This window comes from Rissa tridactyla, chromosome 2, assembly GCF_028500815.1.
Source record: "Rissa tridactyla isolate bRisTri1 chromosome 2, bRisTri1.patW.cur.20221130, whole genome shotgun sequence".
NCBI classification, from domain to species: domain Eukaryota; kingdom Metazoa; phylum Chordata; class Aves; order Charadriiformes; family Laridae; genus Rissa; species Rissa tridactyla.
In genome coordinates, this window is record NC_071467.1 from 165,011,619 (window position 1) to 165,035,682 (window position 24,064).

The following is a 24,064-nucleotide window of genomic DNA, read 5'->3' on the forward strand; positions in this document are numbered from 1 at the left end:
CCAAATGAGGAATTCATCCCCTGCTTCCCGAGGTGTTCCCATTCCCTTCAGGTGATCAGCCGTCTCCAGGAAAGCAGGGCTCCATCACGCGTAACAGTGACTTGGGAAGACAAACGCCATCGCTCCCAAAGTCCTCCCCTTCCTTCTTCTTCCCCAGCTTCATATACTGAGCACGACGTCCCATGACATGGAATATCCCTGTGGTCAGTTGGGGTCAGCTGTCCTGGCCGTGTCCCCTCCCAACTTCTTGCCTACTCGCTGGTGGGGCAGTGTGAGGAGCAGAAAGGTCCTTGAGAGCTTAGAAACAACACAAAACACCAGTGCGCCATCACACCGTTCCCATCCCAACCCCAAAACATAGCCCCACACCAGCTGCTAGTAAGAAAGTCAACTTTCTCCCAACTGAAACCCTGACGGAGAGAAAATAGAGAGGATTTGTTAAAATTTTCCCTGGTTTTGGTACTGGAAAAGGCTAAACAGATGGAGAAGACCTGCAGGATGGAGTGCACTGGGTGCTGCTGCGGCCCCTCCATGCCTCAGTTTCCCTATGGGAAAACCCTTTTAATTTTTTCACCTTAGTAATACACAGATGTGGGAGGGAAGAGGTGAACATGGAGCAATTTTTTAATTCCACGTGGAAAAAAAATAAATTCGCATGGTTCGAAAGCTCGGGAGATTGGTGTGGAAACAACTCTTAGTGCATGGGTGCAATAAATTGAGGATTATTTCCTTTCCGTTTTTGGGGTAACTCTAAGATATATTGAGGTCATGTGCTTTCCCAGGCTAAATGCTAAAGGCTAAATACTAAATACTTCCTTTATTAAAGACAAGAAGAGGAGTTTTGAAAGACACCAGGAAGCCATGAAAACTGCTTGTTTCTAGGTTTCCCCCCAGTGCTCGTAGGAAATTAATACCTCGAAGACTTCCATCCCCCTGTCAAATGGGGTTGAAATCGTCCAGCGGCTGATAACGTTACGCAGAGGCGAGGGAAGGCAGACAGACAGATGGATGTGAGCCCAAAAGCTTCTTTTCCTAAAAAATCGGGTCACGCGCGCGAGAGGGATGGCAGCAAGAGGGCTGAGAAATGCCAGGAGGGAGCCTGGGGTGGCGGCGAGATCTGCCCTGTGCTTCCTCCAGGGAGGCACCGTCCCCCGGCATGAGCAAGTATGAGTTAATATTATTATTATTTTACTTAAGGAAGCACCTAAATTGCATTAAGATCTCCCCAGACAGCCAAAAGGCAGCCGGAGCATTGACAGTCTAAGAAAGCGATGGCAAAGACGCGCCGATAAACCAAATGAATTCTTTTTTTTCTCCGCACTGCAGAAGCCGACCTGTCTCAAAACGGGGGATTTCAGGAGGAGAATAACCGTTGGCAGTGAACAGATTGCTGCCCACCTCGATGTCCGGGCGGGGACAACTCCCACTGGGATGGCAGATGTCCCTGTCCCTTCGGCGCCGGCTCTTTGTGCAGTTAGTGAACCCTTTGGGGCACGGCATCCTCCAGGACCTGGTTTAAGCCATACCGAGTTGAACCTAAAACGGCGTCTAATCCTTCGTCACTGTCTTCGAGAAAGAAAAGGAGAATTTGCACTTGCTTGGGGCTCCTGGGGAATATCTGTCCTTGCTGGTTGGGGATATTTTGGGTGAGCCCTGGGGCAGGAGCCGTGCCGGGAGGCCATGCTCTGTGTGTCTGTGGATGGGCTGGTAGGAGGGAGCTGCTCTCAAAGCAACAGCAAAACCCCATTAATGCAATTATCCCCCATCCCCAAATCCCCTCCTGCCCATAGCCCAACCGAGAAACTGCTTGTTTTACATCCCTGTCTCCATCCCTGGACAATGAACCAGATCAGGGCGCTGCTCTGAGTTAAAAATAACCATTTTCTCCTTTTTTTTTTTTCTTTTTTTTTTTTTGGTGCTTTATTTTTAACCCAGAGCAATTTCTCACTTTAGCTCATGGGGTTAGAGGGAGGGGAGAAGATACTCATCCCACCATCCCCATCACCTCCTACCCTCCCCGGCGAAAATCGAAAATCCAGCTGATGGAGGTGCCAGCCAGGCAGTCGAGGGGGGTTTATTTTATTATTATCATCTACGATATATCATCTACGATATATGATTTCACCGTTATCGCCTCAGCAAGGACCCGAGTCGACGCTGTGTGCGAGGAGCCTGTAGAAATTTGGCCCCCTTGGTCTGAGTCATTAATGACGGCTGCCGTGATGCAAGGCGAACACTTTGCCCGGTGACTCATGACATTTATGGGAAGGAAGAGGCCTCGTTTTCTCTTTTTTATTTTTTTATTTTTATTTTTTTTTTGCAGCTGGGAGAGCAGACGTGTCACTTGCGCTTTCTTTTCTGTGAAAAGCCGATGTGGGAGGACAAAATGGGAAGGGATCCCTCGGGGCGGTTGGGCTGATGGGTGCTCCCAGGGTTGCCAAAAGCTCTTTGGCTCCTTTGGCTTTTTCCTTTGGAGCCGGAGAGTTTCCCTCCCTGCCGGGAGCCTCATATGACAAATCTGCCGGCTGAACTACACCCTGTCCTCGCTGCCTTCTGAAAAAAAATCCCCAGTGTTTGTGAAAGGCGATTTTCTGAGGTTATAAAAATATCATCCGGAGTTCACTAAGCCATGCTTTTCCTTTTGCATCTGCCCTAGGAAGAGATACCGCGGGCTGGATTTGCCCTAAATACAGGATCCCTAAAAGTCGATCTTTTCCCCCAGCGTGGGCAAGTTGTCTTTATTGAGAAGACCCTTTATTGGTGATAATCTGCTGGTGTCTGGTATCATGGGGTGGTGGAGACCTCTGAGCTGGTGGTAGTGATGTCCAGACACTGAATCCCTCCTGGTGGTGATGATGAAGTCATTTTGGGGTGTTTTGGGGTGATACCAGTGTGGGCACCCACGTGGAAGGGGCTGAAGGACACCAGGGTCCATCACTGCTCTGCTTTCTGCTGCCCTAAAGCTCTGGCTCTGCGAGGCCATGTTGTCAGGTTGGGGATTGCTCATCTTTGAGTCTCTCACATTAGGGTGAGAATTGCAATTACTCACAGGAGCTGTGAAATTATCCCCTGACAGCAATTTGCTACCTTATCTACTGAAAAAATAGCAATTATTCCTTGGTTTTGGGGTCCTGGGGTCACCTATAGATGGGTCCAGTCTGTTGAAAAGCCAATAGATCTAGTCTTGCTGCTCACGTTTTACCATTCTGGCAGCAAGAGGAAGGTGGAAATGGGGAGAAAAGCAAGCTGAACTCTAAATGCTCCCTTGATAGGCAGCAAAATAAGAATATTTTCGGCAAGAACTTTTATTTTGCTATGGTTTCTCCACTCAGAGTTGACTTAGGTGGTAGAAGGACCCACGCAGCCAGAGCATTTTTGAGAACTTCTCAGATGTGTGACTGAAGCCTGGAGAGCAAATGGAGCAGATCAGCTCTCCGCCCATGGCACCAGCTCCCGTGGGATCTTGAGCAAATTGCTGCAGCTCTCTCAGCCTCACTTTTTTTCTCCTTAATTCAGAAATAGCTTCGTGACTCAGTGACGTGCCATGTAACCTGCTGGTGAGAAGAGCTTTGTCTAACATCAGCGTTGCTAATTGCTGACACCTCTGGATAACACTCTCAGCTGCATCTGCAGCGGGGTGATGCCCTATTTGAGCAGCCTTGGCGATGTCTTTTGGTACTCAGGAAAGATGGGTTAGACACGAAAAGTTGGTTCCTCCGCTGTTGTCTATCCATCCTTCCTCCCTTCAGCTGCTACAGGGCAGATGCCCCACCTGAGCAAGTCCCTCTGCTCTTCTTCAAGTCAATGGAGATAAAGAGATTCACCCATCCTGCTCCAGACATCACCTCCAGCAGGTCTCCGTTGCCTATTAAGGGAGGTCTCCAGGCGAGATGTCCACAGTCAGTCAGCAGGATCCCTCCTGGGATGATAGGCAAGGATTTGCCATGCTCCCCACATCGTTTTGACCTCAAGCGCTTAATTTACTGCATGTTTAAGTTGGAAAATGCATGCTGGCAGGTTACTTTGCCTGCAAAACACCCCGTGACCTGCTCAGCTTGCCCCTGAAACTCAAACATCTGTGGTCAAGGAGTGCTCACTGGCTGTGTCTTCTCCACAGAGTGCTTCAAACACAGAGGTGCTAACCACCGTCACTGATTACATCTGACAGCATTTTGGGCATCTGCAGTGGCAGTAGAAATCCATTCCTGACCACGCAGCTGAAGTATCTTCACAAAGCGCTGCTGTCCTCTTCTCCCCTCCCCTATACGCAGCCAGAAGGGGATGATAAGCTGAATTCACCTACATGTGTGAGGAGATGCTGTGGCCACCGACTTGCAGCAGCTCCCAAACGCTCAGAGCTGGGAGCCGAGAGGCTGCTTGTGTTTTAGGAGTGAGTAACAGTGTCGGTATTTGACCTGTGAGGGCCTCTGGTCTTGGGATTTGAGCAGCTCAAGACTCATGACCTGATAATGGTGTTGGTTGGTACCATGAATGGTTGGTCTCACCCTCCACCTTCTCCGATTTTGAGTTTACTCCGTGGCAGCATTTTAATGTTGGAGGTTACGTGGCAGTGCTGGAATCAGACCTGCACTGATGGAGCTGCAGCTGGAAATGCAGCTTCGTCGGGTGTCCAGATCCATGGGGCACAGCCCCATGTGGGGTGGAGATGTGGACAAGCACTGTTGTCCCCTGTCTTTGAGCATCCCCTAAAGACACCAGCCATTCCTCGCCAGTGCTTCCAGGTCTTCATGGCCAGGCCATGCGATTACCCACAGCTCAAAGTATTTGATGAGATCAGGTCCTTAGGGATATCTGGTCTTCCTGGATCCTCAAGGCCTACGCACAAAGATGTTTGCTCCTGTGACCTGGATAACTTCAAGGTGCTGTGGGGATTAGAAATACCATCAACTGGGGTGTCATCTCAACTGGGAGTCCAGTAAAGGTGAAAGGTTAGAGCCTTAAAATACCCCATTTGTAGGGCTTTGTGCAATTTTACAGAGCTCCATCAGGGAAAGCTCTCTGTCCATCATTAGGGTACCATGCTGCTGTGTAAGATTTGGTGTGGCACATACCCTTCTACTTTTAATGACCATGCACAGAAAACCCGGATTTTAAATGCCCAGCTGAAATATTTCACCTCTAGCAGCACAGTGCTCTAAAATCCCTTGGTTTGCTAGCAGAGCTGCCGCCTCTGAAACACTAATATTGTGTCCTGTCACCCCTGGCTTTTTCCAGCCAGGATTCCCAGTTAATGAACTGTAAAAGAGGAGAGCGCTCCAGCTTTCCATATGAAGTAGCTTGGCTATGGAGATCTAGAAGAAAACATAACACCATAGGTATCAAGGTTATTATCACAGCGTTTTCCTGGATGGGGATGAAATTTAGGCTGTTCTCTATCATCGAAACCTCATTAAGTTGCGCAGCCACTAATTGATATGCCCAAACCTGACAACTTGGCTCAAAGGAGAAGACAGTGGTTGCCCTGGGACCCGCCAATCAATGTCACAGCTGTTCCAGGCCCACGGTGAACTTTGACCGCCTGCAAGAATGACGGCAATTGTTTCAGTTGCGAGGAGAAAGATGGAAACCAGCCTAATTATAACATCAATGTCAGGTCACATACCCCCACCGGACACCTGCGTGATGGAGAAAAAAAAAAACCCAGACGGCGGCTATTGGGGTCCAGCTTCTGTGAAACTGTTGTGTCCACTCAGGGTTGTCCAGTCTGGAAAAATGTCACCTTGAAGAACTCTGTTCATCCAGTGTCATTTTTCTGGAAATCTGAGGATGCACATTGCAGAAAAACTGCAACTGGTGCAACATCAGGAGTGAGAAATGCCAACGTGCAAGGGAAATCCTGGTCTGTTTGCAGCAAGATTTGTAAAGCAGAAGGAGCTGGAGTCAGGAGGCTGCTGGAGGAAGAACAGTAGAGAAGGCTTTGGGGTTAGGAGAAAGATGTGGTACAGAAAGGAGATAAAAAGGTGATGAATGCCTAAGTCACCAGGATCATTTAATCTCATGCTGGGTCTCTATGAGGTAGCCATCCCCAGCCAAGTTCATTCCTTGCTCCCTTTTATCATAGAATTATAGAACGGTTTGAGTTGGAAGGGACCTTTAAAGGCCATCTAGTCCAACCCCCCTGCCATGAGCAGGGACGTCTTCCACTAGATCAGGTTGTTCAGAGCCCCGTCCAACCTGACCTTGAATGTTTCCAAGAATGGGGCTTCTGCAACCTCCTTTTACAGTCACTGCAGAGAAACAGGGATCTGAGTGTGTGATTCAACTACCCTTTCCTACATACCTGAGGTCAGCTGGGTCTTCATCTCCACCAGCAGGACTGACTCGATCTCCCCAGGGGTCTGGATCCAGTGGAGATATCTTCTTCCTAGGAGATGATGCCCTGAGCAACCTGAGCCAGTGTTGAATTCAGCCCTGCTGTGAGCAGTGTTGGACCAGAGACCTTCAGAGGAGCCTTCAGTGCTAATTGGTTGTAGTTGTCTTCATTTAATCAGATCTATGTAGCAGGAGAAAGAAGAGCAGGGCTAAAGGGATGAGAGAGGTCCTGGGCTGACATTTTCCACTTGCCATTATGCAGAGCTCAGGTGAGATTTGAGGGGGTCTCAGAGCTACCCCCAGGATCAGAGATCCCTCTCTCTGTTTTAAAGTTTCTGCACTGTCCCACAAACCCAGACCTGAGAACTGTTCCCCTTCTTGCCCTGAGCATGGGGCAAAGGATCTGCAAAGGTGGCATGGGCATGATGGGCTCCCACAACGGCCTCCAGCACTTGCTTGAAGCTCAGCAGACCTCGCTTGTGGGTTCCTGTGAGATGGATCGTGAGATTTTTCTGTGACCCAAGGAAAATATGCTGAAGGCAGTTTGACCTCAGTGGTGCGGCTGGGCATGCAATGCAGAGAAGAAAGTGAGTAAACAACAGCTACCAGGGTCCCATTTGCTGAAATTCAAGTGCAAATTAACCTAGTACTGCCTGAGCATCCTCCCGTTCAAGTGCAGATGAGGGTGTCCTTGCTGCAGGATGCTCTCAATGCTAAAAGTTCATAGAGGTCCACCAGAGTTCATTGGAGGAAAAACCCCTCAAGGACTCTTAATCCAACTGTAGCCCTGAGCATCCCTGGCAGAAGTGGGAGAAGATCTGCCATGGGCTGGACATAACATTCATCGGTAGCCCTATGTGGTACCTATGTGGTACCGATACCACAAATGAGGACCTTGAGAGGTCTTAGCTAGGGCACCATCTGCAAGGACATCTCTTTTCCCAAGACCATGTAGCAGCAGAGGAAGGACTTGATCTACCAGCTCCAAAGCAAGAAGTGGTCGATGGACAACCTTGTGATTGAGGTCTTGGGTGTCCTTGTACCCCCGCCGAGGATGCAGAGGAAAACCTGTGCCCACCCCATGCTCCAGTGTGTCCTCTGGGTTTCTGCAGTCCTTTGGACAAACACTCATTTACTTGACGCTACTCCTGTGCGTTTGCACACTTATCTCTAGGGAAACAGCTGTGATTTATCCTTGAGAAATAGATTGCAATTAACATTTAAGCCCATACCCGTGATGCAGTTACAAAGGTAATATAATGAATCAGTCTTTTAATAATAAGCTCCGTAACCTTTGAAAACTCACCCGTGTGGGAGCTGGCCACCCAGCAGATAACGTTATCACTGATGCCGGCGCTGTCGAAATCTCTCCACCTTTCCCTGATCCGCTGACCAGGGTCTGAGGGGCACGTGCTGGTCACTAATTAGAGCCAATGTGTGAAAATAAACTTGTGTCTCTGCAGCCAAAATAGAGCTTGGTTCCCTATTTTATTCTGCAGGGACAGAAGTGAGCTGGCCATGGGGCTTGTTCCTGGCTCAGGTCCTTGTGATGTGAGATGGAGAGGCTGGAGGAGACTGGTCGGCCCTTCCCATCACCACGTGAGAAGCAGGCATGGGAAAATGGGGTAAAACATGGAGATTTGGGGCCCTCGGTGGGGGGGGGACATTGGGTGTAGGGCAGCTCTCCTAACCGGCTTGCAGCCAGCATCCAGGACCTGAAGCCACGCATCTCTGTGGTGAAAGTGTGAAATCTGTAATTATAAACCAGCTAATGAACGTATGCTTGCCAGATGGATTATATATGGCTGGGGGCCAGCAGAGGCCACCATGGGCTTGGCCCTTGGCCATGGCATGAGCATGGTGGGGATGTAGCTTTAGGATGAGTCACTTGGCTGGTGCATGGAGATGAAGGTTGGGTGGTGATGGGTCTTCTTGTAGAGATCTTGTTCTCCTGATCCAGGCAGGAAGGTCGGCTGGTGGCTTGAGCAGAGGGAAGGATGAGGGTTTGAGATGTGTCACCTGGAATTTATTTAGCTATCAGATACTACCCATCTGAAAGGTGTTTCTCCTTGGGTGTAGACCATGCCTTTTGGTGGGGAAAAGTCCCAGCTGGCCATCAGAGGAGCAACTGTTCATCCATGAGGTCCCGAGTCTGAGTCACCCTGGAAGAACCTCCACACCACTGCCTCCTGCGGAGGAGCTGAGGCTGACCACGTCTGACTTCAGACACTCTGTTTGATACCTCCTGGGAGGAGTCTGGGCCCAAATCCCTTTTTTCCAAGGAACAAACTACAGCAGTGAGTTTCCTTGGCTTGGAATCCCTCCATCAGCTGCTCCAAGATGTCCTGAAATAAATAGCTTTCCGGAACGCTTGTCCTCACGGCATCTCCTAAACGAGAAACCATCATCCTGATTTCTCCCCTGACACCTGAGGAAGCCCCTGAATTCAACTTTGAGCTCCTGTATGGTCTAATCCCGTTTGGAGGGGATTGGAAGCTGTGCTTGGGGGATACTGGCTGCTCCCCTGGTTTGGATGAGGTCCTTAATGGTTTTTTAAGTCCTCGATCCAGCCAGGGCTGCTCTTTGCAGGGCAAGGGCAGGACTCGCTCTTCTGCGAGAGGTTTTCGCAGTTTCATTTCTTTTTTTTTTTTTTTCCCCCCCCATATCCTTTCCAAACTGAAATGAAAGCAAAAGCAAACCTCCCAGGAAAACGAAAAATTGAAACCGAGTAGCAACGACTGGATGAGGCTTTGAGCAACCTGGTCTAGTGGGAGGTGTCCCTTCCCAGGGCAGAGGGGTTGGGACTAGATGGTCTTTAAGGTCCCTTCCAACCCAAACCATTCCATAATTCTATGACTGGCGGCTCGCCGCGATGCCAGACCAGGCGGCACGTTCTGGCCACAGCTGGCTTGAGCTGAAGTAGGAAACCATGGAATACTGGGGGAAGAGAGGGGGGGAAAAAAGACAAACAAGCAGACAGTTCAAAAAATACCGCAGCTGAACGTTTTGACTGCCCTTCTCCAGGGAGAAACAGCATCAAACGCGGCCTTTTTCTGCTCATTTTGCTTTCCACGAGGTAAGGTGCTTCCAGGGAGGGACTTGTCGTGTTGGAAAGTCTCTGTATTCCCTCCCTGGTGGGGAGCAGACAAGTTGCCCCCGGAGTTTTAGTGCATTGCAAAGAACAAGCCTTCGAAAGCGTAACTGTGCCAGCCGTTTCAAAACGCAGCTGATGCTGAAATCCAAAGTTGAGTGAACTCACGGTCTACTCAGGACAGGACCCCCCCCGCAGGTAAACCGGGGCACAGATGCCTGCCCAAACCACAACAGTGGCAAGGTTTTGGGCTCCAAAAAGGGCTTTTTCAGTCTCTTTTTTATATATTTATTTTATTTTGCCGTTGGCTCCCAGGGAGGTTTCTTGCAGCAGATGGCAGCAGCGGGTTTGCGAAGGTGTCGGGACCCGCTGGGTGCTCAGCAGCACCCGCACCCAACCCCAGCACCCAGGATGTCGGCGAGATGGGTTTGCACAAAATGCCCCATCGATGACCCAACGGCCATTGCTTTCAGCAGCAAAACATCAAAACCCTAATTGCCTGGCTGTTTTAACCCGAGTGGATTCCCCAGTGTCTAATAGAGGGGTTGAGCAGCCTTCCCCTCCCCTGCAGCCCTGGTGTGTACATCCCTCCTCCCTCCAGGTATTAAATTTTAGGAGGTTTATAAGGCTCAAATGACGCCGGAGACCTCCACGTGTTTGATGCTGAAGCTGAATCGCCTGCTGCGGTGGCTGGAGCTGGGGCAGACGGGCGGACAGGCGGACAGACAGAGCCTGACTGCTTTATCCTTATTTCTCTGCAGTGGCGATTCCCCCTGGGATCTCAGACAGTCTCTTAATAGTCTGTGCTTCCTAATTAACACGCTTTCCCCCCCTTTTTAAATTTTTTTCTAGCTTGCTTTCTGAAGTCAGGGAGGGCACACACGTGGTTTGTGTGTGTCCCCTCCCTGGGATTATCAGTCTATAGACTCATTTCAGCCCAGTTCAGTGGCGGATGGAAAAATGCCCTTCTCAAACACTGGATGAAATCCCTGTGGGAGCAGCCGTCCAGCTCCTGCTGACGCCCTCAGGCCAGACCTGTGCCTGGTGTAAATACGGGACTATAAGGCGACAGGGACAAGTGATGTGCCCGAGGCCACACAGGTGAGATGTCAGTGGCAGAGATGCTCTCTGGACCCCAACACGGGGGAGATGAAGCTTTTCTCTCCATCGAGGAGGGGATGCTGGTGCGTTCACGTCGAGCATCCCTTGGGGACCAACGCAGCCCACCAGCCAGGGCAGGCTGTGCAGCTCAGCCCTCCTCTGGGATGGTTTTGTTTCTGCCAAAGTTAATTATTTTTTGGGACAGTTGCTGTTAGGGGGGGTCAGAGAGCTACTGTCTGAGCATGACCCGCTCCGGGACAAGGGGATGGGAGAAGGGGAGGCTCTTTGGTCCTGCTCTGTGTGGATAGAAACCAGATGCATGGGGCATCCACATCACCAGGTTGGGGGTCCGAGCTGCATCCCTGCCCCAAGCTGGGGTGGGGGATAATTGCAGGACCATCCATCCCCACCGACCCGGGTCCCCTCTGCCCCTCACAGCGGGCTTGAGGGTGGCTTTGTCCTCCCGGTGCCTGGGTGGTCCCCCCCGGCATCGGCGAGTGAAAAGGTTTCTCTGAATCGCTGCGTTGCTTTATAGCAATAACTGCGGGGAGTTATTCTCCCCAGAATTAAGTCCATGACCGGTGGAAGAGAGTTAAGGTAGCGCTTCACAGTTCCAATTATCTTGGCCCCTCGGAACAAAAAAGCAGATTGTGTTGCCGGACAAAAGGCATTTTCTATGTAACTTCTTGTCTCGAAGCATTCATAGTGTGTAACGCTGATCTAAATACCGGAGGGCTCGGCTATCTTACGTTGTGGGCAAACCTCCCATTCAAAATAACCATTTGCTGGGGAATTGTATTCAGGAGGGGAAGGCAAAAGCGCATTCAGCGTTACAGGCCTGGCTGGATGCACCATCTGTAAGGTATGATCTGGGTAAAATCCTTGGTGGCACCAGGGCAGATATGAGAGGAGGTACGTGAGGCTGGGCCGAGGAGATGGGATGCGCAGTGGGGCTTGTGCAATGGTTGGGGACCCTGCCAGCCCCTGTCCCCGCAGCTCTTCCTCCCTTTCTCCCTATTTCTAGAGCAAGAAGCAATGATGCATCACGTCCTGCTAAACACCTGGACCCCAAAATTCTCTACCGCACTCCTGATCTTGGGACACGGGTGGCCGAGGACGACCTGCCATGAGAGAATGATGCCTCCATCCCCCTGGTTACCCCATCATCTTCTCCGTATGGCAGTGACCCAGGGGACAACTCAGTGATGGTCAGAAGCTAAATAGATCCCAGGGCGTCATCGTACTGCTCTGTGCCTCAGTTTCCCCTTGTGAGCTCTGGACTGTGTTTTGGGGCTTGGAGTTGCTCTACGGGAAGCCAAACCCTGCTGCCTGTACAGCAACCTCCACCACCACCCCACTGCTAGCTGGGACAAGCCGGGAGGATGAATTATTTGGGGAGCAGTGGAGCTCTACTGGGGGAAACGATAGTTTGGCAAACACTTGTGAGATTATTAACCCTCACGCTCCCGAATTGCTCAGGGTGCTCCAGTTATTAGCTCTGGAAATGGAGGAAGAGAAGGAAACAAACCTGGTTTTCTTCATTTGGGCTTTTTGCTTTGCCTGCATGGAGAATTCAGGCAGATTCATGTCTGCAGCGGGTGCGTTGGCATCCCCTTGGGTTGCCCTGTTAATTGCTTTGGCTTTATCCCTATATTCCCCCGGTGGTGCAGACCTTGGCAGGACCCTACGGGGCGAGGGTATAGCTATATGTCCATCCGTATGTGCCTCTGGCAAGAGAAGCAGCAGAGGAGTAGTCAGCAGCATTTTAAGGGAGCTGGTGCCAGGCATCATCTGTCCCCCTGACTCAGCACTGGCATCATCAGCCATCACTGTTTGGGGACAGGGGTGGCCCTGCTGGGCTGTCTTCTCTCGTCACTTTGTCCCCACCGTAACTTCACCCATGCCAAAGGGATGTGCCGGAGCACAGCCGAGGACAGGTGGGAGGATGGGGACAGGTGGCACCCAGCATCCCACAGGGAGCAGCTCTGGGGAGGTGACATCAGAGACCATGCTGTCATCTGTGTGAGGCCATCAGGGCATCAAAGGCTGGGGGGACAGCTGGGCTAGTAAAGACTGGAGTTCTCATAGCTGATGGCTTTCCAAAACTGTGGTAGCTGGTTTCACCTTGAGCCATCTCTCCATGCTGAGGGACATGACCAGGGTATCTTCTGCACCCAGTCAAAGCCAAGCCCAGATTCACTGTCTCCATCTTGTTGCCCCCAAAGCTCTTATTATGTCTCAGCCATCACTGAAAACCCAACTTGATTGGCCCAAGGGGGGGACCAACATTTTTATTAGTCTGGTTTCCTAAAATAAATTAAATATGTGCGACCACATCACCTTGTCTATTGGTCACTGTCAAAGCCCATGAACCTGGCCAATGTCCAGCAGCTTGCAAGGAGGTGGTGGTCCATGTAATTTCTCCAGGAGACCTGATGCTCATATGGCACCCAGGAAAAGAGGAAGAGGGGACATCAGGATGGTCAAGATATTGTCACGGTGGAGGCTCTAGGGACAAAGGGAGGGAGCAAGACATGTTTCACCCATGGGATACAGGTCTACCTCATTAAAAAAGCCCAGCTGACCTCAGATCCATTGATGACTGGGTTTCCCTAGGCCCATTTTCAGGCAATTCATTTATCATTTGCAAAACCAATATAGGGCTTGAGCTGCTTTGACCACAGCCGTCCCATCCCGTGAGGTCTCCTGCCTGCTCCAGAACCCTCCCATTACTCATCCGCTGTGTCATCTCACTTCCCACCAGGCTCTGGGGAAAATAGATCCACAGCTGAATATTATGGTTATTTAGGCTGCTTTCCTGGGTAAATAAACCCCACACGTTTGTTGCTGTCTGTCTGGTGTCTTCTATCCCGTTTCTCCCCAAGTAGCTTTTTTTTCCATGCTTGAAAAGTTTCATCGGTTTTTGATGGTAGAGAAAAGGTCTTAAGGAAAACGTGTTGGCCAGAGTGGCCTCTCACTCACATGAGCAGAAAAAGGCAGGGATAGGCAGAAAGAGGTGAACTGGGGTAGGACATCTAGGAATGAACTTCCTGGAGAGGCTGGAGGTTGAAGCCCATCAAGAAGAGGACACAGAGGCTTGGGCAAACTGGTTGTCCAAGATCAGCAGTCAGGTAGGGAATGTGATGTTGCTTGGACCCCCCCTTGGGGGGCCATGCCCTGGGGCATCCCAGCAATGCCACAGGAGAGTGGCAACAAATGCACAAGGTTTGGCAGATTCAGGCTTGCCTGTGGAAGGCAAGTTATCTGGAAATGGTTTCCACCAGGCACAGAGGAGTTTTGCGGCAGACTGTGCCACCTGAACTGGTCCTGTATCAACCACTTCTGGGGGATTTGAGGTCATTTTCCTTGTTTCTTGCTCACCACCATTGGCTTTGCAGGGCTGAGACAAGTTTCCGTCCAAGGGACTGTGTTACCATCTCCCAAATGCAATGGGATTAGGGACACAGCATGGGGAGCAGCATCATTCAGGATCCAGTCAGGACAAGGTAACATGACCAAGAAACATCCTTCTAGATGTGACTTTACTCCTCAAACCATGCAAAGTGTGCTGGTTTCAGCTTAATGCTCTTGGGTCCCCATGGGTTTGGCTTTACCTGTGCATCACCCAGAGATGGAGAAGCAGATGCTCTGCTGAAACCACTGCATTTCACTGCTTTGTGGCCCTTTTTGTCCTGAGGATGGAGGGGTCTAGACGTCTGTGGGCTTGGATTTGCCTCTGCTGAGGGGGAGATTTTGGAGACCCACACTTCCTTCACTGGCATTCGGAGTAAGTAAAGGGCAGAGTGAGTCTTCAGGGCATGTTGGTGTGTCTCAGCTGGGAGATGGGCTCAGATCCAGAGGCTGAGAGCTCCTGGGACCAGTGCTTCCAGCTCAGATGTTTGAACGGTGGCCATTTGCTCTGCAGATGCCCCTCAGTAGTTTTCGAGCTAGTGCAGCACGTGGGGGATGTGAAACCCAGGCTAAAGAAGAGAGGGGAAGGGGAAATGCCTTGATATTATTATTTCAGCAGATGATGGAGATTGCTACTGCTGGATGGCCATTGAGGCCATGGGTGGAAGGGAGACTGAAGGTGGGGATGGCTGTGATTAGCAGCAAAATCAGTTAACACCAGTAGTTTCAGTAGGGATTAAGCCATGTGCTTCATTAGTAGCAATCAGGGCTACTGTTTGGGAGCAGGTTACCTCCAACGTTCTTACACCATTATCCCAAACACCAGATGTGAAGCACTGCCCAGTCCAGCATCGGAATGAGTCGCCCAGAGAGGTATGACGTCTCCATCCTTGAAGGCTTTCAAGACCCAACTGGGTAAAGTCCTTCCAACTTGGTCTGACTGTGCTTTGGGCAAGAGGTTGCACTAGAGACCTCCTGAGGTCCCTTCCCACATGAGTTATCCTATAACACTATGACATGTGACATCTCTGGTCCTGTCCTACCTGTCCCTGGGTTTGGAGGCTCTTCTTGTTGCCATGATAGCTGGAAGGTTTCATCAAAGCAAAGAGCCATCACCCCTGGCTCTATCCTGGTAACTGGGATACTGCTGCAGGTTTTGAGGTCCTTAAAGTCCTCTTCTGGCAGCAACCCAGACCCATGGGCGGTGCTTCCTAAGTAATTAAAATTCCACTTCCACTCCAGCATTTTTAAAATTACTGTGAAATGTTCAATTTCCTGCCACAGTCATTTTATGAAAACGATTTGGAAGAAATTTGTATTATTTTTAAGCTAAAACCCCCCTGTTTTATTTTGGTAGCACGACTGTCTCAGAGAATTATTATTTTTTTTTAATTATTTTTTATTTTTCAGAAATGCTCTGCAGCATCAGGTCTCTCCAGGGGATGCAAACCAGAGCTGTGCCCAGAGTTGTCCCAACACAGCCCATCTCACCCCGCTGACCGGAGAAGGCACTTTGGTTCCCAACATCAACTCTGCAGTTTGGGTGCCCTATGATGGGTGGTATGACCTGCTCCTCTTTCTCCTGGAGTGGGATCAAAACACTCCAGCTCTCTCAAGGCACTGGACGGGGACCCCTTCTCCTCCCTCTCCCAAGGTCCTTGGGTTTTTGCAGAGATGGTAACACAGGAACTGCTAGATCCGTAGACTCATCTGGCCCAAAGATGGTGACTTTGGGCTATTTCAGAAAAAGGAGCCCGTTTCCTCTGTTTCACCCCAAAGCTTCAGAAAATCTTGATCCCAGGCTGATCTGAGGTAGCTGCCACCCAGCCTGGCCCAAGAGTGCAAGGTTTAATGGACACGGAGAGGATTTTCTTATCTTGCAGTAGGAAAGCAGATAATCCTTCCTGCTCAAATACTTCGGAGAGGGGCATAGCTGCCTTCTCACAATGAAAAAGTGCTAACTCTGAACCCTACTGATGGCATTTCTGCTTGTCATGGGCACAATGAACTTCTCCACTTTGTGGTGGTAGCAGCTTCCCCCTAACATGCTTTGCCAGAGGGCTTTCCTGATTGCCCCTGAACCACAGTAGCTTCATTTGGAGACTCGGGTGTCATGTATGAGATGCCATGTGGGTGGGAATAAACTGACTGCCCACACTTGAGCACTCAGTTATTATCAGACACTTGGGGTCCTTCCACAGCCCCTTTGCAGGTCATCTGGCAAAGCTTTTGGGATGTATAAGAGACAGCTCCTCCTGGCAATGAAAAAAAAAAGGGGAAACCAAGCCGAATAAAATCACCAGGGCTTTGTGTTCCTCCCCAAAAGGCTTCAGTGACCCGTTTTCCAGGCTGCTGGCCTGTCCCTGCCTGATGACACTGCAGGGAGGGAGGCAGTGCCTGCTGAAGGGACATTTCCAACACTAGATGGAGCAGTGACCCTAGACATGAAGGAGCGAAAAAATCTTGCTCTTCTTTAATTCACTCCTTTCTTGCCCTGCATCTCGGCCCCAAAGGGAATTTGAGGAAGAACAACAATTTTTCAGCATTCAGGCAGGTTGCCACCCCATGGTGGATGCTCAGGGTCCTGTGGTGGGGACCGTCCCTTGATAAGCTGCCCAGCTGTGGTGGCCGAGGGATTAGGGTCTTGCCTCTGGGGGACATTGCCCATCCCAGGAGATGAAGCAGGGATCAGGGGGATCAGACTCCGGGTCATTTCCTTGTTGCCTTAACACGTGCGTTTTTTCCTCAGCCACACAAAGGCAGGAGGTCAAAGGCTGGGGATTAAAAGGTGACGGATGGACATCTGCGGCCAAAACACAGAGCGTTCGTGCCTGGGTGTCCAGCGGCGGTGGCCGTACTGCTTTAGGGATGAGCTGCCTGCAAGGAGATGGAGGGGTTTCTCCAGGGCTAAGAGGGATCCTTGGATCTTGCGTCGGAGGCCACCGGAGTGGCACAGGGCATGGCCGTGCTGGCTTGTCCCTACCTGCCATAGGTGCTCTGAACATGCAGAGCAAAGGGGAAAGCACTTTTGCATGTTCCTCCTTCTCTGACATATTTCCCATCTCTCATCCACGTGGAACATCTGGGTTTGGACTTAACGGGACAGATTTAGCCAGCAAAATGCTTTTTCCCCAGTGATTTGAGAGGACACATGCTGTGGACCCTCAGCCCTGGTCATGTCTGTAGGAAATACCTTCTTCAGGAGGTGAGCGGGAGCCTCCATGATGGAGCTCCCTGCAAGTTGGTGCCTCAATTTACCTCTGAGTATGAAAGCTATAAGCAGACACTCCAGCTCTCTGGAGTTGCTGTGAGATTCAGGACATGCTGAGAAAATGTTTGGAGCTCCCTAGGCTATTATTACAAGGCTACCTCTATATTAAGAATGGTTGATGTCCTACTTGTGTGTCTTTCCTTCTCATCCCATGGCTGCTGGTGCCACCTGTGGGCTGTATCTCACACAGCTGGTATCTCCACGGCTTGATGTGTTGATATGAGTTGGAGGAGGGCCTTTACGTCAGCCTTTTGGGGGGCTGGTCTACCAGGACCCAGAGACTCTCCTCTCCACGGTGCAGCTGGACAAATGACCCTGATGGTAACAGTTGTCCTTGTCACGTCTATGAAGAAGCTAATAGATTTTAATGGCCCTGAGCTTTACATAGTCCACCCACACCTCCTTCTTGTGGCCCCATCATCCTTACCACCTCGAAAAGAGCAGGACCAAGATCTGAGTGGTTCCTAATGGCCAAATGAAGGTATCATCTTTACCAGCTTGGAAAGCCCAGGGCCAGGCCTGAGTTGGCCTCAGGTCTCGTGCAGGGTGGACAGTAACAGCTCTCTTCATCCCATTGGCTCAGTTTTGGATCCATCCTCCTGGATTTTGGGCCCTTGGCACCTGTGTCAAAATTCAGTTCCTGTTTGTCCTTGGCAGTCGGTGGACTGCAGCTCAGATGGGCAATTTGGTCTCTGGAGGTGCCCGGACACAAGAAATCACCCAGGTCCCAACTGAGGCAGCTTAGCCAAACTCCTGCTCTTTGGTGGGGTGGATCTGGGCATCAATATGGCTTTGAGTGGTCTTCACATGGGGTCATTGTAGGAGCATGCCAAAGAGCAATCGGTCAAGTGCAGGACCTTGGACCCATCTCCCACACTGTCCCTATGCTGTCAGTCTGTCCTTGCAGACAGACACAAACTGAGTCCCAAGACCACATACCTTTGACCCCCATCTGAGAGGGCGTCCACCAGACCCTACAGGAGATGGAGCTGCTTGTTCCTCCTCAGGCTGGACCTCTCCATGAAGGCAGATGTCTGGCTTCTCTGTCCTGGTCCCACTGCCCAAAACCTTCCTCTGGGGTCAAGGCATATGTTTGGGCCACCAGACCTTGCAGGCTTTTCCAGCAAGCTGGGGTACAAAGCCCAGGGGCAAGGGGAGCCATGCCACAGCCCTGGGTAGTGGGAGCTTGGGTGCTTTAATTGAGGGCTTCAGAAGTCGTTCCCAGTGCTGGGAAGGTGGCTTAGCTCCGTAATGACCAAAATCTCAAATACCTGAGGCTTGAGTCACGGCTCGAGGAGGAAACATGCATAAACAAGCAGCAAGCCAGGAAACTCCACCACCCCGATGGACAAAGGTAAAACTCAGTGGCTTGGTATGTCTGCGCGATAGCAGCAAAAACCCCAGCCAGCGGGTTTTAGCTGATAATCACAGCACCCCAGGCTGTGCTCGTGCGAGTGAAGCGAGGGCAGATTTAGGCAGCGCCGCTGAAGAACACCCAGGCTGCCGGAGCTGCCGGTCGGGGTGGTGGGTGAAATCACAGCGTACCCAGGGATTTCTCATGGGGGCAGGGAATAAAAGCAAAGTTCATCCCCCCGGGGAGGTCAGCGGGGTGGGGAAACTGAGGCAGGGAACACGCGGGAGGTAGTAGCTCATGTTTCTGAGCCCTTGCCGTGACCTTGGTTTCTCTTCTCTCTGCCAGGATCAGCGTGGAAAATAAACAGCCCCAAATCTCATCTGTCAGGGCTGGATCCCAGTGGAGCTTTTCCCGTCCCACCCCTCTGAATTTCCCCTCCAGCTTGAGGTGTGAGGAGAAAGAAACGTCTCCCAGGGAAGGTCAGGCATCACCGCGTGAGCTTCCAGCCAGGCTTGGCTGCAAGTCCTGAGGATGGAGGTCCTTATGTCTCTTTTGTGCCTCAGTTTCCCATTATGCAGAACGAGACCTAGCAAACTGTCCTCTAGGGATGCCCTGAATGTGGTTACAACATTCCCAATGTTTTTTTTCTGCTGAGTATCGAGGGACAGCAAAGAGAGGGAAACCTGAGAGTCCCCTGAAATCAAGTGCGTGTTGGGAAGTGGATGGAGGAAACCTGGTGCACCTGGGGAGGATGGAGAACTGGTGACAATCAATTGTTACTGGTGCCCGACGGCTCTGGGGGAAAGCAGGGACAATCCCATGGCGTGGGATGAAGTTGAACCACTGGCTGCTTTTCCATCCCACATCAGTGTCGGGGCCTTATCTTATGGTGGCAAGCCCTGAGCGGGCAGAATCGCTTCGTTCAGGGCGCCCGGATGGCCGGTAAACAGCCGAGGAGTGATGGGCGTGTGCCGAGTTTGCCTTCCTGGCTGGAACGCCGCTTATCGCTCTCCCAGCATTTCCCATTTTTTTCTCATGCCGCACTTCAAGCACAAGAGAGACATTGTCACCGTTCCTCGAACTACCAGGCAGGGAGCACGGCGGGGAGGGGAGAGAAAATACCCTTCTTGGCCTTTCTCTGCCTGCGCCTCCGTCTCTATAAATCAAGTGGATTTGTGTGGCTCCCCGGTCAAGTATGGGCATTAGCACTGCGATGCGAAGTCATTTCAGTAATGTGCGCCCAGGAATGCGCCTTATCTGATATCCCTCCTGGATTTTCTTTTTCCCAGTCCTGCAAACGGAGGGTGAAGCTTCCTCCGGGCTCATGGATTGAGATGTCCTGCGAGAGCATCAGTGCCGGTGCGATTCACCGGCGCCTTCCCGGCCAGCGTAGACCCAGGACCTCTCCCCATCAGCGGGTGCAACCGCTGTTTTTCAGACACTAAACAACTTCCCAGCCTGGACAGGGGCCATCCCACGCTGCCCAGGAAGGGCAAGGAGATGATGACAACCCTCCTGAGCAGCTGCTGTTTAGGGGTTGAAAATTCAACCCTTCCACTTTACTCTGCCAAGCAAGGCAAGGACCAAAAAATTGCCCTGGGAGCTCAAATATAACCTATGCCTGTGCACAAATCACCCCACAAATAGATTCCCCTCCGGATTCTTGCAGATGGGGAGCTTTCCGTGCTTGATTTCTTTTAATACAAGAGCTTTTCCTTTGCTGGAGCGGGAGGGGGCCGGCGGCCGGGGGAAGCACGCCTGGAATGTGACAAGCCTGTTCTCCTGCTTGTTTGTGTAAACGAGTTGGGTCTATTCCCTTCCTCTCAAAGTGCAGATTTTAAGCCTTCTTGCAAAGTAAATTTACTTTGAGAGCGTGTGGATGCCAGCGCAGAGGAGGCGGTGTGGTCGTTGGTGATGATGATAATTAATAACATTAATAATTGAGAACAATAAAAGCTCTTTTTTTTTTTTCCTCCAGAAGTGATGGGTGGTGAACAAGGGCTCCATCCCACACTACCCAACACCTTCATGTCCGTATCTCTTCTCACCCATGAGACCATCTGGCCATTTCCAGATGGGAATTTCTTGGCGAGATGGATTTCCAGGTGTCCACAGCCGGCCCTTTTTGCGTGTCCACGTTGCAGTGAAGAGCTCCTCAGCTCCTGAGTCCCAGCCACAGCAAGAAGCTTTAGAGCTGATCACAGACCAAATGATAATTTGCTGGAAAACGCAGAGGAGATGTGGACCCCAAAGGCTGGTGGGTGGCAATGTCCCTGATGGATGAGGGAATTGTTCAGCTCCAGGAAGATGCTCAGCCTGGCCCTGTTGCTGTCCCAGGAAGACCATCGTTTATTCCCACTGCTGATGCAAAGCTTTGAGAGGTCCCTGTGAGGCAGTTCAGAGGACAAAACCCACTTTGTTTTGGCCTGAGAAAGACACTATCACCCCCTCCGCTGCCACTCTTAGTTATATCTTAGAGCAGTTATTGGCAGCAATATCTTAACAGTAATAATAATAATGACATTTATGATGATGATGATGAATGATCTGTGGTCAGTTACAACACCTCTGGAAATTTCACTCTCCCAGGAGATGCCAGTGAGTGCCTGGGGAATAAGCCCCTCTCTAGGTGATGTGCAAAGACCCCAAAATCCCCACTCACCACCCCAGGCACCAGACGAGAGGCAAGTTTTCAGGGTTTTATCCAGTAAAATAGTCCCTGGAGTGGGGGATTGGGTTTTGCAGAGCGATGCTGGGCATGGTAAGGAGCTGTGGACTGCCCATGTTCCTTGGCCACCTTCTATATATGACTGGATGTGTCAGATAAAATCCATGGACATCCTCAGTGCATTGCTTTGCTCCCAGAACAGGCAGCCATCTGCACTTCTCCTCTTTCCCCATCATGTCTGGTTGTCAAACCGGCTTGTTGCTGCTGGGCAGGCCGGCAAATAGCCTTGGCATCATCTTATCACGTCCTCCTAAACAGGGTTTTAGCTGAAGCTGTGCAGGTGAAGACAGACATGTGGAAAGGCACCTTCTGTCTCCAAAAGGTGCAAGGTTGGAGATTTATCCTTTATGTACGGGTAGGGAAACTGAGGCACTGAGATAGCTGAAGGCAGTTTGGGTTAGAAGCCCCGTCTCTTGTGTTCAAACCCCATGAACCGTCTGTGTGCATTTTCCATGGCCAGCTTCACCCTGAGGTCACCAAGGTCACCTTCTCCTCCTCTCCCTTTGGGTGCTGCAGATTTCCCTGCCTCCAGACTCTGCATGCAGGATCACCAACTTCACAGTCATCACTAATTGGCTTCAAGATCAGGATCAGTCCCTGATCCTCCTTTTCTGTCAGCATAGACACAAACTTGTGGCCACTGGAGCCAGAGAGCATTTTCTGCCATGGCTCGGCGTCCAACTACTCCATTCCCTTCTCAGAGTGGGGTTGCGTGTGGTGGTCACCTGGCTCCAGTGGCCGCATAGATCTACTGAGCACAGGGTCCTGTCTCGACCTCAGCCTGATCCAACGCATCTTCGGGGAGGAGATCTTCCTGGGATGACTTTGCAGGAGCAGTGCAGGGGCGCTTTTAATATGTGCATGGACACACTGAGGAGCTGTGGCCTTTCGGGAGGGTCTGGGGAGCTCTGCTGGTGCCAGAGCACGTTACCCACCCAGCTGAGAGTAAGGCAGGAGGTGACAAGTGGGAAAGTTTTCCTTTACCTCCTGCACGTTAATTGCACAAGTGAATTTCCCATCTCTTGGTTTGGAAAAGCCCTCCAAATCCATTTCCCATGAGCCGGTATTTAAGTCCCATTTTAATATGGGTTGTGCCTTGTCTCCGTCCCTGTGGGAGTGCTGGATGTGCTTAGCTTGACTCTGGCCAGCAAGACTGTAGCATAAACTGCCTTTAGTGCAACACCCTTGCTTGAATCCTTTGGGACTTGAGAAAAGCTGAACCTGTTGGTTCCTCTGTTTTTGCATCCCCAGCTCTTTGTGTCTCCTCTATGCCGATGGAGCTGGTTGTTCTGAATGATGAACACTTTGTTCAGCTGTACCCAGGGTACAGCCTTCTCACAGCCTGAAATCTCCCAAGGTGTTGAATCTACTGCTGGTGCACAATGAGATGTAGTTGAGAGGGTCCCCTGAGTAAGGGGTAGCACATGCCCCAAAACAGGCACCAACCCACGTCCCACCCCATTCTTCTCCCCCACCCACCAGCCTGCCCTACCTTATTCCTGGGTATTGACCTAGTGTACATGGGGGTTGACAAATCATTATTTCCAAACCCGAAATGCTTCCACACATGAAGGCTTGCTTTCTTTAACCTTGTCTTTTTACCATTCTGTGGTTTTAAACTGAAAATGGCTGAATGCAAACACTGGAGGAAATCTCGCTGAACTGACGCAAGGTCCATCTTACAGCTTGTCTGCCTGCTTCTTTTCTGCTCCAGGGTGCACCCACCAAGGACTGGGTCCATGCCCTGAAATGGAAACAAACCTTCTCCCCGGCCATGGTCGACAGAGAGAAGGACCTTCCCAAGGCCGCTTGTCCCACCAAATCTCTGGCTTCCCTCTTGGAGACATTCCCATCTTGGACAATGATGCTCCCAGCCAACGTGATCCTTCAAGCCCTTGAACTATGCAGAGTGGGCTAATTCTGGGTTGATCTGTTGGACCCCCTTTGTCATGGAACATTAGGTTTCTCCACTGGAATTCCCCGGGGAGATGCTGCCAACAGTTTGAATGGACGCCTGTCCACCCCAGGCCTTTCCAACCCCCAAACGTGGCGTTAAACACTGCAAAGCATGTCAGGCTTTGAGTTCTGTGTCGGGACACGTCTGAGGCATTAAGCTCCAAATGCCATGTGAAGACTGGGAACATTTTTGTGGCAAGTTGCCATCTTCCCCCCAGATCGTTTACCTCTTGAGTGACAAACCCGGCTTTGAAATGCTTCTAATGCTTTGCAATGCTGTGGCTTCTCCTCTGTGATCATCTCTGAGCGCGGTACAGACGTTATCTAGTTACGACCCTCCCTGAAGCAAAATGGGGCAATTCCTGGCATTTTCAGCACGCTTGTGTTTGTATTATATGGAGCCAATCCAGGCAGACAGATAATCCCAAACTTTCGTGATGCTTGAGTCCGTGTCTTTGCAGGCTGCTGTGTCCTTGGACGATGGTCGGAAAGGAAATACCATGGATACGGTCACCCTCTGTACACATATGTGTGAGTGCACGCTTGTGAGAAGCTGATTGCACCTAATTGGAAAGCAGGGCAGAGGTTTCCAACACGTCTCTGCTCAGAAACTCAGGTCATTATGGAACAAGCCCTTCAGACTGAATTCTCTGAGGTTTAGGTGCCTGGACAGAGCCTAGCATCTCCACTGGTTTCAATGGGAGCTCAGACACCAGGTGTCCAAGAAGATGCCTACACCTCGGTTTGGATGTCTTTCATCCTTAGTGTTAGGTGGGATGAATCCCAACTCATTTGAGACTAGTAGCAGCAGGACCACAC